General features: G+C 35.6%; 2 long non-coding RNA genes across 2 annotated transcripts in view; both read right to left on the bottom strand.

Annotated features, from left to right (window-relative positions):
- Nucleotides 1–341: 341 nt before the first annotated feature.
- LOC113219117 lies at nt 342–5,896 on the bottom strand. The gene is made up of 2 exons (XR_003305725.1): nt 2,067–5,896; nt 342–1,614 (listed from the first exon to the last, which is right to left on the bottom strand). It is a non-coding gene; the product is annotated as an uncharacterized LOC113219117 (long non-coding RNA).
- Nucleotides 5,897–7,796: 1,900 nt separating this feature from the next.
- LOC107965194 overlaps nt 7,797–12,237 on the bottom strand; it is a 114,243-nt gene continuing 109,802 nt past the window's right edge. The window contains exon 2 of the long non-coding RNA XR_003305671.1: nt 7,797–10,091. This is a non-coding gene — a long non-coding RNA (uncharacterized LOC107965194). The remainder of the gene's footprint in view (nt 10,092–12,237) is intronic.

The raw sequence follows: 12,237 nt of genomic DNA, 5'->3' as shown, positions 1-12,237 counted from the left end.
GACGAATTTTATCAAAATACATCGAACCGAAATACATATACATATACATACTCTATAATATCGTAATTTTATCACGATTATAAAATTGCTATTATCAATTTTTCCTTCGAATAATAATTTTCGAGATCTCCCCCCCTCCGGCGAGAGGGTGAAAATAAGGGAAACTCGGTTGTCCCGCGCGGGGAGGTACGCGAATCGAATGTTCGCGGAACGAGAAATCGTGGGCGAGCCACGCACGACGCACGAACGCGCAACTTTCTATATTTAAATGGCCGCCGCGCTGATATTATTGCTAACGGGAGGCGTAAACATAGATTGCGCAACGTGATGCAATCTTTAATCTCGGTCTCGCGCCGGGGAGGGAACCGCGAGGGGGGAAGGATGTTAACGAGATCGAAATCGAAGATCGTTATTCCGTCTCTCGATTCTCGGCGATCCGACGGAGATACGATTATTTCCGTCTCTCGAGAAAATTAACCGGAGGAAAAATATCGAGAAAAATACGATAATTACGTGTTATATTCCTCTCGTAAATCGTTACTATTCCATCCGTTTCTTAATAAATAAAGGGATAATAAAATTTGGAGGGACGATTTGGAGAGGGGGGGGGGAACCGAAAACGAAACGAAAGTTTTATTTCTCGTCTTCGTGATGGGATGAATATGTTAAGAAAGAAAGAAAAAAAAAAAAGGAGAGAAAGCGGTGGAGGAAAGGATTAGACGAGGATAGGGACGAGGAGGGGGGATAAGGTTGCATTGTGTCAGAAATAAAGTGCAATCGATGCAGGTTTGCCACGGTGAAACGAACTCGATTTTTATCGCGGCGTATTAACCGCCCCATTTGCCAACCATTTTTTCGCGCTTACGACTAGCTAATTATATACCCTGCTCCTCTCCTCCTCCCCCCCCTCCACTCCTCCATTCCCCATCGATTTCTTCAGAACAGAGACGGAAATAGTGTTTTTCCATAATTGTTCGTGTCAAAAGGAATAATGGTATTTAATAACGTACTATATGGGAAAGATGATAACGCACGATCGATCCTTATCCTATTTCCTAGTAATTACGTTATTAATATTTATAATTTAGACGCGTAGATCGAAATCGCTCGAAAATTTTTGCAAAGTGTATAGAGTATATATACACGCTCGAGGACGATAATAATATATTCAGGTTGAATCATCCTTCTATACGTGCGAAATATCATAGATCGAGTGAAAGAATCGTTAAAAGTTATTTATTTATTGAAAAAAGTGAGCGGAAAAATATACGCTTGGTTATGTTCGAATTTGATTCTTACCTATAACAAGGCGACTGCACACATTAATTAGATGATCCTATATTTCTTAAGATTCTGAAATTTAGATTTGTCCAAAATTTGAATTCATCCAAAGAAAAAGAGAAACTGTAATTATTATATCTTAGAAACTTTAGCTTCGCCTAAAAGCAGAAGAGTATGAGAGAGAGAGAAATATCCTGTCTCCTTAAAAAATCCAGAAGCATCAACTTAACCTCATCCCAAACCATTTCTCTTTCTAAGACTTTAACTTCATCCAGAGTAAAAGAGACATCCTTTCTGCTGAAAAATTCCAAAAATATCGACTTCAGTCTCACCCTAAAAAAGAAAGAAAAATCATAATTACTCATCGGATAAGTTTTAGCCTCGAAAGCGAGAGAGAGAGAGAGAGAGAATATAAGAAATTCGTCCCTCTTCCTTTAGACTTTAATTTCATCCAGATCAAAAGAGAAACTGTAACGTATTTTTTTTTTTCCACGGTTTCTTCGGGTCACGCGCCTAGCCAATGAATTTCGCAACGGTGCGCGCTCGCGTGATGATTCAATACGCGATTGCGTTACATTCGCGGTCACGAGGACAAGAAGCGCGGCCATTTCCACCGAAACAACCGACACTGTCACGTGCCGTTCGATTCGAAACGACGAACCTTCGTTATCGCGCTCCTTTTTCTCTTTTCCTTTTTCTTCCTTTTCTTTCCTCTCTTTCTCCCTCCCTCCCTCCCTTCCTCCCTCTCTCTCTCTCTCCTTCCTTCTTTTCCCTTTTCTCTTCACCGTTGGAACGTGACAACGTGCCGGTTATGCGAGCTTTACGCAACGGCCCGACCCGCTATAATATGCCAACGTTTTTACGCTCGAGAACCATCAATAATCCAACGATCACGTGTACCCAAGACGTTCCTGTGATTCACGTCTGACGTTATTATCTTCTCTCTCTCTCTCTCTCTCTCCCTTTTCTTCGGTTAATTCGGTTTCTTTTATGGTCTCTTCTTCTTTGTTCTCTTTTGGATTTTGAGATAAGGGATATCGTCGATGATCTCAGAGGATCGAAACATCGAATTAATCTTATAGGATGGAATATATATATATATATATACGTTCTATGAATTTTTATATATTGATGTTATTGTTAAAAAAAAACACGATTATTAAAACTCGGAATAAAAACGGTGTTACGTGTTTGAAGATCAACCTTGGCGATAAGGGAATAATTATTTTCCGAGTTATTTTATCGACGGTTTATCGCGCTGTAATACATTACGTATCGTCGAGAAATATCCTGATAAAATAAATAAAGCGTATGGCATTGTTCGAAGATCTTGGATCTTTAACTGTGTGTTTACTTTAAGAAAAAAATATTGAGCAACTCGATTTTCAAATAGAAAAATTTCGATTCGAAAAATTCGTCCGAAACAAAGAGACCACTGTGACCGATCGAGGTATTGGACTGTTCGTCGCTTAACTCGTCTCGTTGTAGACCAGCGTGTAAAATCGCTCTACACGTGACCTCGTAGCGTCGTTTCGCCTACTTTTGAGTTACATAAACATATCCATTCCCCCGTCGCGTTATTAATTCGCTCTGTCTGTTTCTTCGAACGAACGAACGAACGAGCACGAGACAACAACACATCGTCGTGATAATAATCGTCGAGTCTAAAGTATAAAAGTTTTGATTTCTATTAATATTTAACATTATTCGGAGGGAGAAGAAAATCGAATATTTTGAGCATTCTGGTGTCATTTTCCCAATCCCGCTTACGTGAGAGAAACGTACGAGACAATGGCCCGCATGACTCTCGTCTATAGATATCAATATAGATCTATCTATTGAATTTTATCTATTCAAGAAAAGACAATATCTTAGAATCGACTCATCCTTCGACGATTCTATATTAATCTTATTACGCCAAGTTCCCTCGATATTTCCAAACTTGTCATCCATATCTTCCCACAATGTTACCCACTTACCCAAATTTGCTGCCACTGCTGGTGCCGCTGCTGCTGCCGCTGCTCGTCTATAAATAGAACTTCTCGCTTAATTTTGACGCCGGTTATTATTATTGGAGGAGATATTCGAATAAAGAAGCGATCAAACTTACTTTTTCCAATCTCTTAATTCCAATTTCGATAATTTTGACTCGATCGAATTTTTCTTTTTTTTTTTTTTAGATTAATTTGAAGCTTCTTTGAAATTTTTTCGATCGAAAAATTCTTTTAAATTTTACGACGCACAATTGAATATTTCAAATCAATTTGACATAAGATATAATTAACGTTTTATTCTTCTTCGCGGTGTACTTTCCAACCATACGGAATTTTTCAAATATAAAAATTTTTTTAAATTCGAAGAATATTATAATATATATGAGGATATGCACATTTTGAAAAAACATCGTGGAATTTTATACGAGATCGACATCTTGTACGTATCAGCGTGAATCGTAATTTTCCGATGAATTCAACGAGTTCGTAAAATTTCGAAAAGCGGAAAAATATATTTCGAACGAGTCAATGGCGCGCGTTCGAAATGAAATATTTTTTCGGCGAGGCGTACGTGAGTGAATTTCTCAATAACGTGTAACGCGTAATTAGCATAAGTATCCGCGAAGATAATGGTTAATCGGTTGAAATGCCAAACCGATGAAATTTTTCACGTGTAACGGGGAAGACGCGTAACAGAGCACGCGGCACCACCGATAATTGCACTCGCGACGAGCGATTATTACAGGTAGGCAGGCACGTGAGCAAGGCGAAACGTGAGGGTTACACAACATCACGCACGGGGATTACGCCGCGATGCGATGCGGAGAGAGGCATCGACAGGTGCTGCCCACCAACCAGATATCGGTTACCGATGTCCCCTCGCGTTACACGCACGCGACACCTGTTCCACCCCTTTCGATTATGCATCCCATGCTTGTAACACACCTTACTTACCTTTTTTCTTTCTTTCTTTTTTTTTTTGCACTCGAATCTGAGAATTTGGAAATTTTTATCTCGTTTTTCGAAATTTGAAATTTTGTATTCTCCGAAATTTAAAAATTCTTCTCTGCGTTCTATTCCCTGAAATTTGGAAATTTCTTTGAAACTTTTCTTTTTTCTATTCTGGAAATTTCTCTGTAATTTCCATTTTTCCAAAAATTTAAAATTTCCCAAAATTTGAATCTTTCGTTCGAAATTTAAAATTTCCCAAAATTTGGATCTTGGAGATCTTCCGTTCGAAATTTAAAATTTTCCAAAATTTGAGAGATCTTCGAGAACGGAAGTTCAACGAATTTAAAATTTTTCGAGTACGATTTCGAGCGACGAGAATTATGTATCGAATATCCCTTCAATTCTGATGAAGCGACCAATTGACGAAAGAAACGTGATCGTTGCACAACACTTGGCGTTACATTATGGTTATACGCCGGTTATAAATAAGCCTGGAGGTGAATTTTCCATCGGCCTTCGAGGTTAGATTATCCGCGTTCTTGGACGGCCAATATGTGTACAAGTCTCGGGCGACCGATGATGATGATTCGTCGCCGACCTACGGCAACCCGCTCGTATGTACGCTCCTATTCCGCACGTGACACGAGCTGGAACTCGGTTGGCAAGGCCGAGCTCTCCACTTTGGCATCGTTTCTGCCGCGTGATGCTTCCTGTTTGTTCGTCGATACGTCTTCGAACGATTATATCCCACCGTCCTTTTCCTTCTCCGCCCCCCCTACCCCCTCTCCTCGCACGCTCCTCGATATCGCTCGAGACGTGACGAGTGGAAGATTTAAAGATTCGAACGGACGGTTATTAATTTGCTCGATATTCTTTATTCTCTCTCTCTCTCTCTCTCTCTTATTCGTTCGATTCGAATTATTTAAATATAAAAGAGACGCGTAGACACAACACAGTTTTTCTTTTTTTTCTTTTTTTCACCGAAACTGAAACGAGAATTCGATTAAATATTTCTCTCTATCGCGAAAAGATTAATTCCACACCGTTTTACTCGTGCGATTTCCCGCGGCAATATTTTTACCACGCGTTTCGGACGCGATTGTTTAGAATTTCGATACAGGCTTCAATCCTCTCTTAATTTATCGCGGATGATACGTTTCAAAGCGGTTGCCGGGTAAGGATTGACCTTGAGGCAAGCTCGGCCTCGAACGACGGATTCAGTCTGAATATGGAGTAACTCTTTCCGTAACGCGCGTATCGATCGGATTTTTCTTCTGCATATATATATATCGAGACGAAACGATCGATTCGAAAAATCGATAAATCGTATCTCCTGTAAAAAAAAAGGAAGGAAAATATTCTCGGTGAAAGAAAGAGAAGAAATTGAGGAAGGGAAAGAGAGACTCGAATATAATCGACGACGTACGATGGGAATTATGATCGGGTTCGGGCCAGACGGAAAAAATTTGCGGCCATGGCGATTGGATCAGGACGAAGGACACCTAGTCGCGCTCCTGTCTTTTATTTCTCCCGTGGAAACCTTGCCTTGGACGATCTCTCGATTCTTCTACCAACGACGATCGACGCCTCGCTCGATGATCGAATCGATTTTATAATATCGATTTTATAATCACGCCTTCCCTCCCCTCCCCCTCAGAGTTTTCAATCAATTTTTTTTCTTTTTTCTTTTTCTTTTTTTTTTTGCAATTTTTTTTCTTTTTCCTTTTTTTTTTTGCAATTTTTTTTCGCTCCAACGAATTTTAATTTAATTTAATTAATTATGTTGATCCCTCTTCACACATGTCCACGGATGTAACGAAATCGTTTCTGAAAAAAAATGATAAAAAAAAAAAAAATGTATAAATATAGAAATTCTTGAACGAGGAAGATAAAAAAGAAACGGGCGATATTTTTAATGGGATTAAATCCGCGAAAAAAATTAACCGTCTCGACGATACGTTATCTGATACAGAAATGAAAAGAGAAAGGAAGAAAAAAAAAAAAACTGTACTTTGACTTTGAAGAAAGAATTATTAATTCCAAGCAAAATATAAATATTATTTTGTACAATTATCCGAGTTGAGAAAGGGAGATAAGATTTCAGATTTTTCTTGAATGAATTATTTTTACTTTTTTTCTTTCTTTCTTTCTTTCTTTCTATTTTTTTTTTCTTTTTAGGAAAAGAATAAGCGTTTTTACGATAAAATTTTACTACGGAGATATTAGAAATCTCGTATACGTTTTTTAGAACGAAAGCTACATAAATTTTTCAAGAAATAATATTTTCCAATTTCATCCTTTTGTTTTTTTTTTTTTTTTCAATGCCAATGATTATGATGGATTTTCTAATGTTATATGGTTTTGTCAATTCTGTAGCACTCTCGCCACTTTCTAATTTCTTAACCGTTTCTTACTTCAATAATTAATACTTAATACATATTTACGATTTGCCCCATTCTATTGCCCCACCATGTGACGCCAATTTCAAATTAAATTTCATTTTCATTGCATTGAACGTATACTGGATATTAGAACGTTAAGGAATATTGGAATATTGAACATTGGAACACTGGAACATTAAAACATTAAACAGAATATTGGATATATTATGATCTGATATGAATATTAGAATATTAAATATTGAAATATTGAAACATTAAAGTACTATTGAATTAAAACATTGAACATTGGAACACTGGACATTAGAATGTTAAACACCAGAATATTGAATGTTAGAACATTAAATATTGACATACTGAAACATTAAAACGTTAAATACTAGAAAAATATTGAATTAAAACATTGAATTGAAATATTGAAACATTAAAACATTAAATACTAGAATATTGAATTAAAACATTGAATATTAGAACATTGAATACTAAAATATTGAATATTAGAACATTAAACATTGAAATATTGAAACGTTAAATACTAGAATATTGAATATTGAATTGAAACATTGAATATTAGAACATTGAACATTGGAATACTGGACATTAGAATGTTAAACATCAGAATATTGAATGTTAGAACATTAAATATTGAAACATTAAAACCTTATAATACTAGAAAAATACTAGAAAAATTGAATACTGAATTAAAACATTGAATATTAGAACATTAAATATTGAAATATTGAAACGTTAAATACTAGAATATTAGATATTGAATATTAGAACATTGAACATTGGAACACTGAACATTAGAATGTTAAACACCAGAATATTGAATGTTAGAACATTAAATATTGAAATATTAAAACATTAAAACGTTAAATACTAGAAAAATATTGAATATTGAATTAGAACATTAAACATTGAAATATCGAATATTGAATTAAAACATTGAATATTAGAACATTGGAACACATTAGAACACCAGAATATCGAATATTAAAAACATTGGAAACATTTACTGTTGTTGAACAAAAATAATATTATCCAGAACATTCGGATTAAAGTATTTGGATAAAGATGCTCGACGGATAATTAATTCGTGCATCAAATGGAATATTCATACTACGTGCGCGTTTAATTAAAAGAATAAAATATATAAAATATCCTTGAATCGTTTCCAACGTAATTTATTAAGAGTTGCATTATCATTGAAAAAGTTTGTTTTCTTCAGGCGCAGCTCGATTGTTATTATTCGACTCGATATCATCGGGTGCAATTAACAGGCACGCGTATCTCCTTATTTGCATTCTCATTGCGCTATCTTCGCAATACCAATCGAGTCACGATCCATCTCTCCACAACGACGAACCAGATGGAATCAATCGAGATCGATTTTCCAACACTTTGAACGATTTATCGAAGAACAAAAAATATTATAAATAATATTCGTCATTCTGATCCTCCTCCAAATAATCATAATCGTAATTCTGCTACGAGAAGAAAAACTGCTTTTTACTTCTTGATTTATCAATCAACTCGTTTCCCAAATAAAATAATTCTTCAGACAGATTCTGAAAATGAAAATTGAAAAGTGAGGAAAAAATTATGAGATATTGATTTAATAACTGAGATGAATGAATTCGATCAAGAATAATTTTAAATAATCGATGATAATTCGCGAAGTTAATAAAAAGAAAAGAAAAGAGAACGAAAGAATCTGAATGCTCGATGAGGCAACGAGTTACGAAGCGCATTTACCGCAACCTTTGTTATAAAATCAAGGTTGCAAGCTTTCACCAGTCGCGACGAAGTCGCGTCGAAACGCGGGAAGAAGAAGCGGTTGGCCCTTTGAGATGTTTCGGAAAAAGAGATCGAGACGCGACGAAAAAAAAGCGTTTGAAACGGAGCGGAGAGAGATGGCCGTCCTCCTCCTGACAGGAATAAAATCACCGAAAATAGTCGCGAGTCGTGAAGCCGAACGTTTGAAAAAGGCTTGGAAATTCCACTCCAAGCGATCGAATTCGTTTCTCGAACACGAGATCTGTATATGAACGAATAACGGAACGATATCGAAGGATTAAGAAATAATTTTATGTTAAAAATTCGTTTGTGCTCCATCAGCTGCTTCATAGACAGGAAAGAATAACTTTTCTTTATCCTCCATATTTCATTTATCTTCTGCTACACTTCTTCTTCTTCTATATTTCTTCCTCACTGATATATCTATAAATTTATTAAGTTTATTAAATCTTTATCTTCCATATTTTTTACTTTTACATTACAAATTAAAAAGAATTACTTTTACTGTCAATTTTTTTAACTTACTCTTTCCTCTATATATTTCTTCTTGATCAAGACACTTATTCATAAAAAAGCTTACCAAATCTTTATCCTCCACTTTCTATTTTTATAAATTCTTCTCTTCCTCTCATCAATTCACAAATCAAAAAGAATAATCTTTTAATCTTAATTTTTCTATTGTTTTCTATCTCCTGTTCTTCTTTTTATATTATCTCTTTTTCAAATCACCAAAAACTCTATATTTCTTTCTCATCAATCTTACAATCATTAAGCTTACCAAATTTTTATTCTTCATATTTCCTACTTTTATAAAAATATTCTCAATTCTTCTCTTCCTCTCACAAACAAAAAAGAATTGCTCAATTTTTCTAACTTTCTCTATCTATAATTCTTCTTTTTCTGCTACTTCTTTTTCAGTCACAAACCAACAATTTTCTCTCTCTTCTGCATTTCTTTCTCATCAATACACCACTTATTCATAAATGGAAAGCTGAAAATTATCAAATCTTTATTCTTTATATTTCCTATTTTTATCAATATACTACATTTCACAAATCAAAAAAAATACTTTCATTTTATTCCTCTATTTCTTTTTGTTATTTCTTTTCTCTTTCTCAAACCACAAATCAACAAATAAAATCCTCTTACCTTCTCTATATTATTTCCTTTCTTATCTACAAACCATTTTATTTATCCATAAAGAAAAGCTCCCTTTATTATTTTCACCTTATTATTTATCTTTATTATTTTACCCTCAACTCTTCTCCTTAACTTTCTCTATCTATCCTCCTCTATTTCTATCGGTCATTTTTCCTTCCATCTTTCAATATCCGGTCGAAAGAGCATTCACAGAATCCCAGAAGAAAATCAAAATCTACGAACGAAAGAAAAATCGAGCATCGAGAAGGGTGCTCCTCCCCGGTTCTTTTACGATTTTTGTCTGCGACTACGTCTCGGCCGTGATTTATCCGTCCGTCCCGTTTCTCTCTCTTGCGCGAGCAACCACCATCCTTATTTTCGTCGCCTTTCGTTAAACGACCGTGCACAAGGGACATTATTTTTGACCGTGCCTCGACGCTGCTTTTTAAACCTCTCCCTCAATTGTGTTTGCGTTAATCGCAAAAGTCGCAGACCGGACACGTCACACACTGGTTCGAAGAATATACTAAAAGTGGAAGAAATTCGTTTTATATTTCGTTTTATATTAAATTTATATCGTTTTATATTAAATTTATAAAAAAAATAATTGTTCCGATGTAACAATATAATAATCGTAAAAACTCTCTTGCATTAAAATTTTTAATCCTCTCTTTAAACGATTACAGATTGAACAAAGTACACATCGATCGATCACGTTTCAAAAATTCGAGAAATATTCTGTAAATTTATTAAGAAGCGTTAAGTTTCAATCTTTTTAGCGGATATATCTCAAAATATATCTATTTTAATTTAATAATTAAATCGTTACAAATTATTAATAAGTTTTTTACCTGTTTTCATAAATCTCCATATAACCTCAAAATCAGAAAAAGATAACTTTGTATACTTCGATCCTATCTTTCGAACCGCCAAAACGAGACTCGTCTTCTTAAATTCACTAATCGTGAAAAAAATTGTCTTCGAGAAACGTGGGTTACTTGAAATTAATTAAGAATTAAACGAGATCGCAAGACTCAGAAATTGTCGATTTTTCCTTCTCAAATCAGTATTTTCTATCACTTATTCTCCATTCTATATTTCGCAACGAATAGAAATTGCGCAATAAGAAACGAAGTTGTCCCTTAATCGCGAGACGATTACATACAGGTGGTTCGAAAAATAATTTTGTGCTTTCACGCGAGTGTCGCTAGTCGAACATTTTATCCAGCTAACTTCATTCTAAATCGTGCTATTATTATATATTTCGTGAGTTGGCATTTCATGGTGGTTTTATAAGAAAAATTCGTTCGATTCTGTGCGCGGTTATGTTTTTCGTACGTGATAATACAAGATCAGAAGAAACATTTTCGGCGTATTTTATCTTTTTGTTACCGAAAAGGTAAGAATAAAAACTAGTTTTCAAAATTTCGTTCCGACAATTTCGTTCGAATTGAAGTTGACGAAGACGAAATAAATAAAGTCACTGATCGAAACAAACCGACGAACAACGACTCGAGAAATCGCTGTTCAAGGGTCGAATAATTATTTTTCAAACATGTATTATAAGCTCGTATCGATTATTGCATTTTTATAAGCGAGATCGAGGAGAGGAAAATCACGGGGAATCAAACGATAGATTGCGATGATGGAGGGAAAAGAGAAGGAGAGGAAAAAATAGAATCGGATGATCCTGTTTTCTAATGGGATGCAAATCGCGCCTCTAATAAAGGGAACGAGAAACTAGTTATCGAACGATCGGAACAAAGTTCTTTCGAGCGAGCTATTCAATCTTCTTCTCGAGAAAAAATATATATATATATATTTTTATATATGCAAAACTTGTAGCATGTTCAATTACCGATGTTACGCAATCCACGATTACAGAAGCAGGTGTGCAGTAACGAGAATCGTTCGTCGAATGATACGTGGCACTTTTCGTTTCGTTTTATCTATCATCCGACTGTCGCTTCGGTGGAAATCTTGTTATTAATGAAACTTTCAAGGCTTCCTTCTTCTGTTTACAACAGAGACGATTGTTTACAGAATTACTATCTTCGAACAGGCGAGCGAGTTTTTGTTATTTCACGCGTTAAGAAAAATTCGATTCTTTGCCCCCGCAAAACGTTTTTACGTTATTTATTCCACGATGAAACTTTTGAAAGATCTGCGGAAATTATCAACGGAATTGGGGGAAAAGTTGGGACGGTTGCGAACGAAATTTCAACGGGCACGCGTCAAATTAGGATTTTCTTACTATTATCGACGGAGATAGGAGGGAAATGGCGAAAGGGCGATCGCAAGGGAGAAGAAGCGCGGATACGGATTGCGCAACGGCCGGTTTGTAATCGGCGGCGTAGCAGCAAGAATAACGAATGTCTTTGAATAAGCTGCAGAAGGCTGGGAGGCCTAGACACAGATGGGCAACGTCCGTGTGATGCAAATAGCCAGAGATTTCGTAATACGGTATTAATTGACGTTGTACCATCGCGCAATTACGTAAAACGTGTCGCGTTTCAACTCTGATCGATACCCTTAAACCTTTGATATCCCTCATCCCTTCCATTCACACTTTCCACGCTGCGTTCAAAATAATTCATTTTCAAGCAAGAATACATTATACGTATCTTATTTCATTTATTGTAGATCATGAGAAAATTAGCACGATTACACAC

The sequence above is a fragment of the Apis mellifera genome, linkage group LG11 (assembly GCF_003254395.2).
Source record: "Apis mellifera strain DH4 linkage group LG11, Amel_HAv3.1, whole genome shotgun sequence".
NCBI classification, from domain to species: Eukaryota; Metazoa; Arthropoda; class Insecta; order Hymenoptera; family Apidae; genus Apis; species Apis mellifera.
Note: the sequence above shows the minus strand (reverse complement) of the source record. Positions and strands in the feature narration are given on the sequence as shown.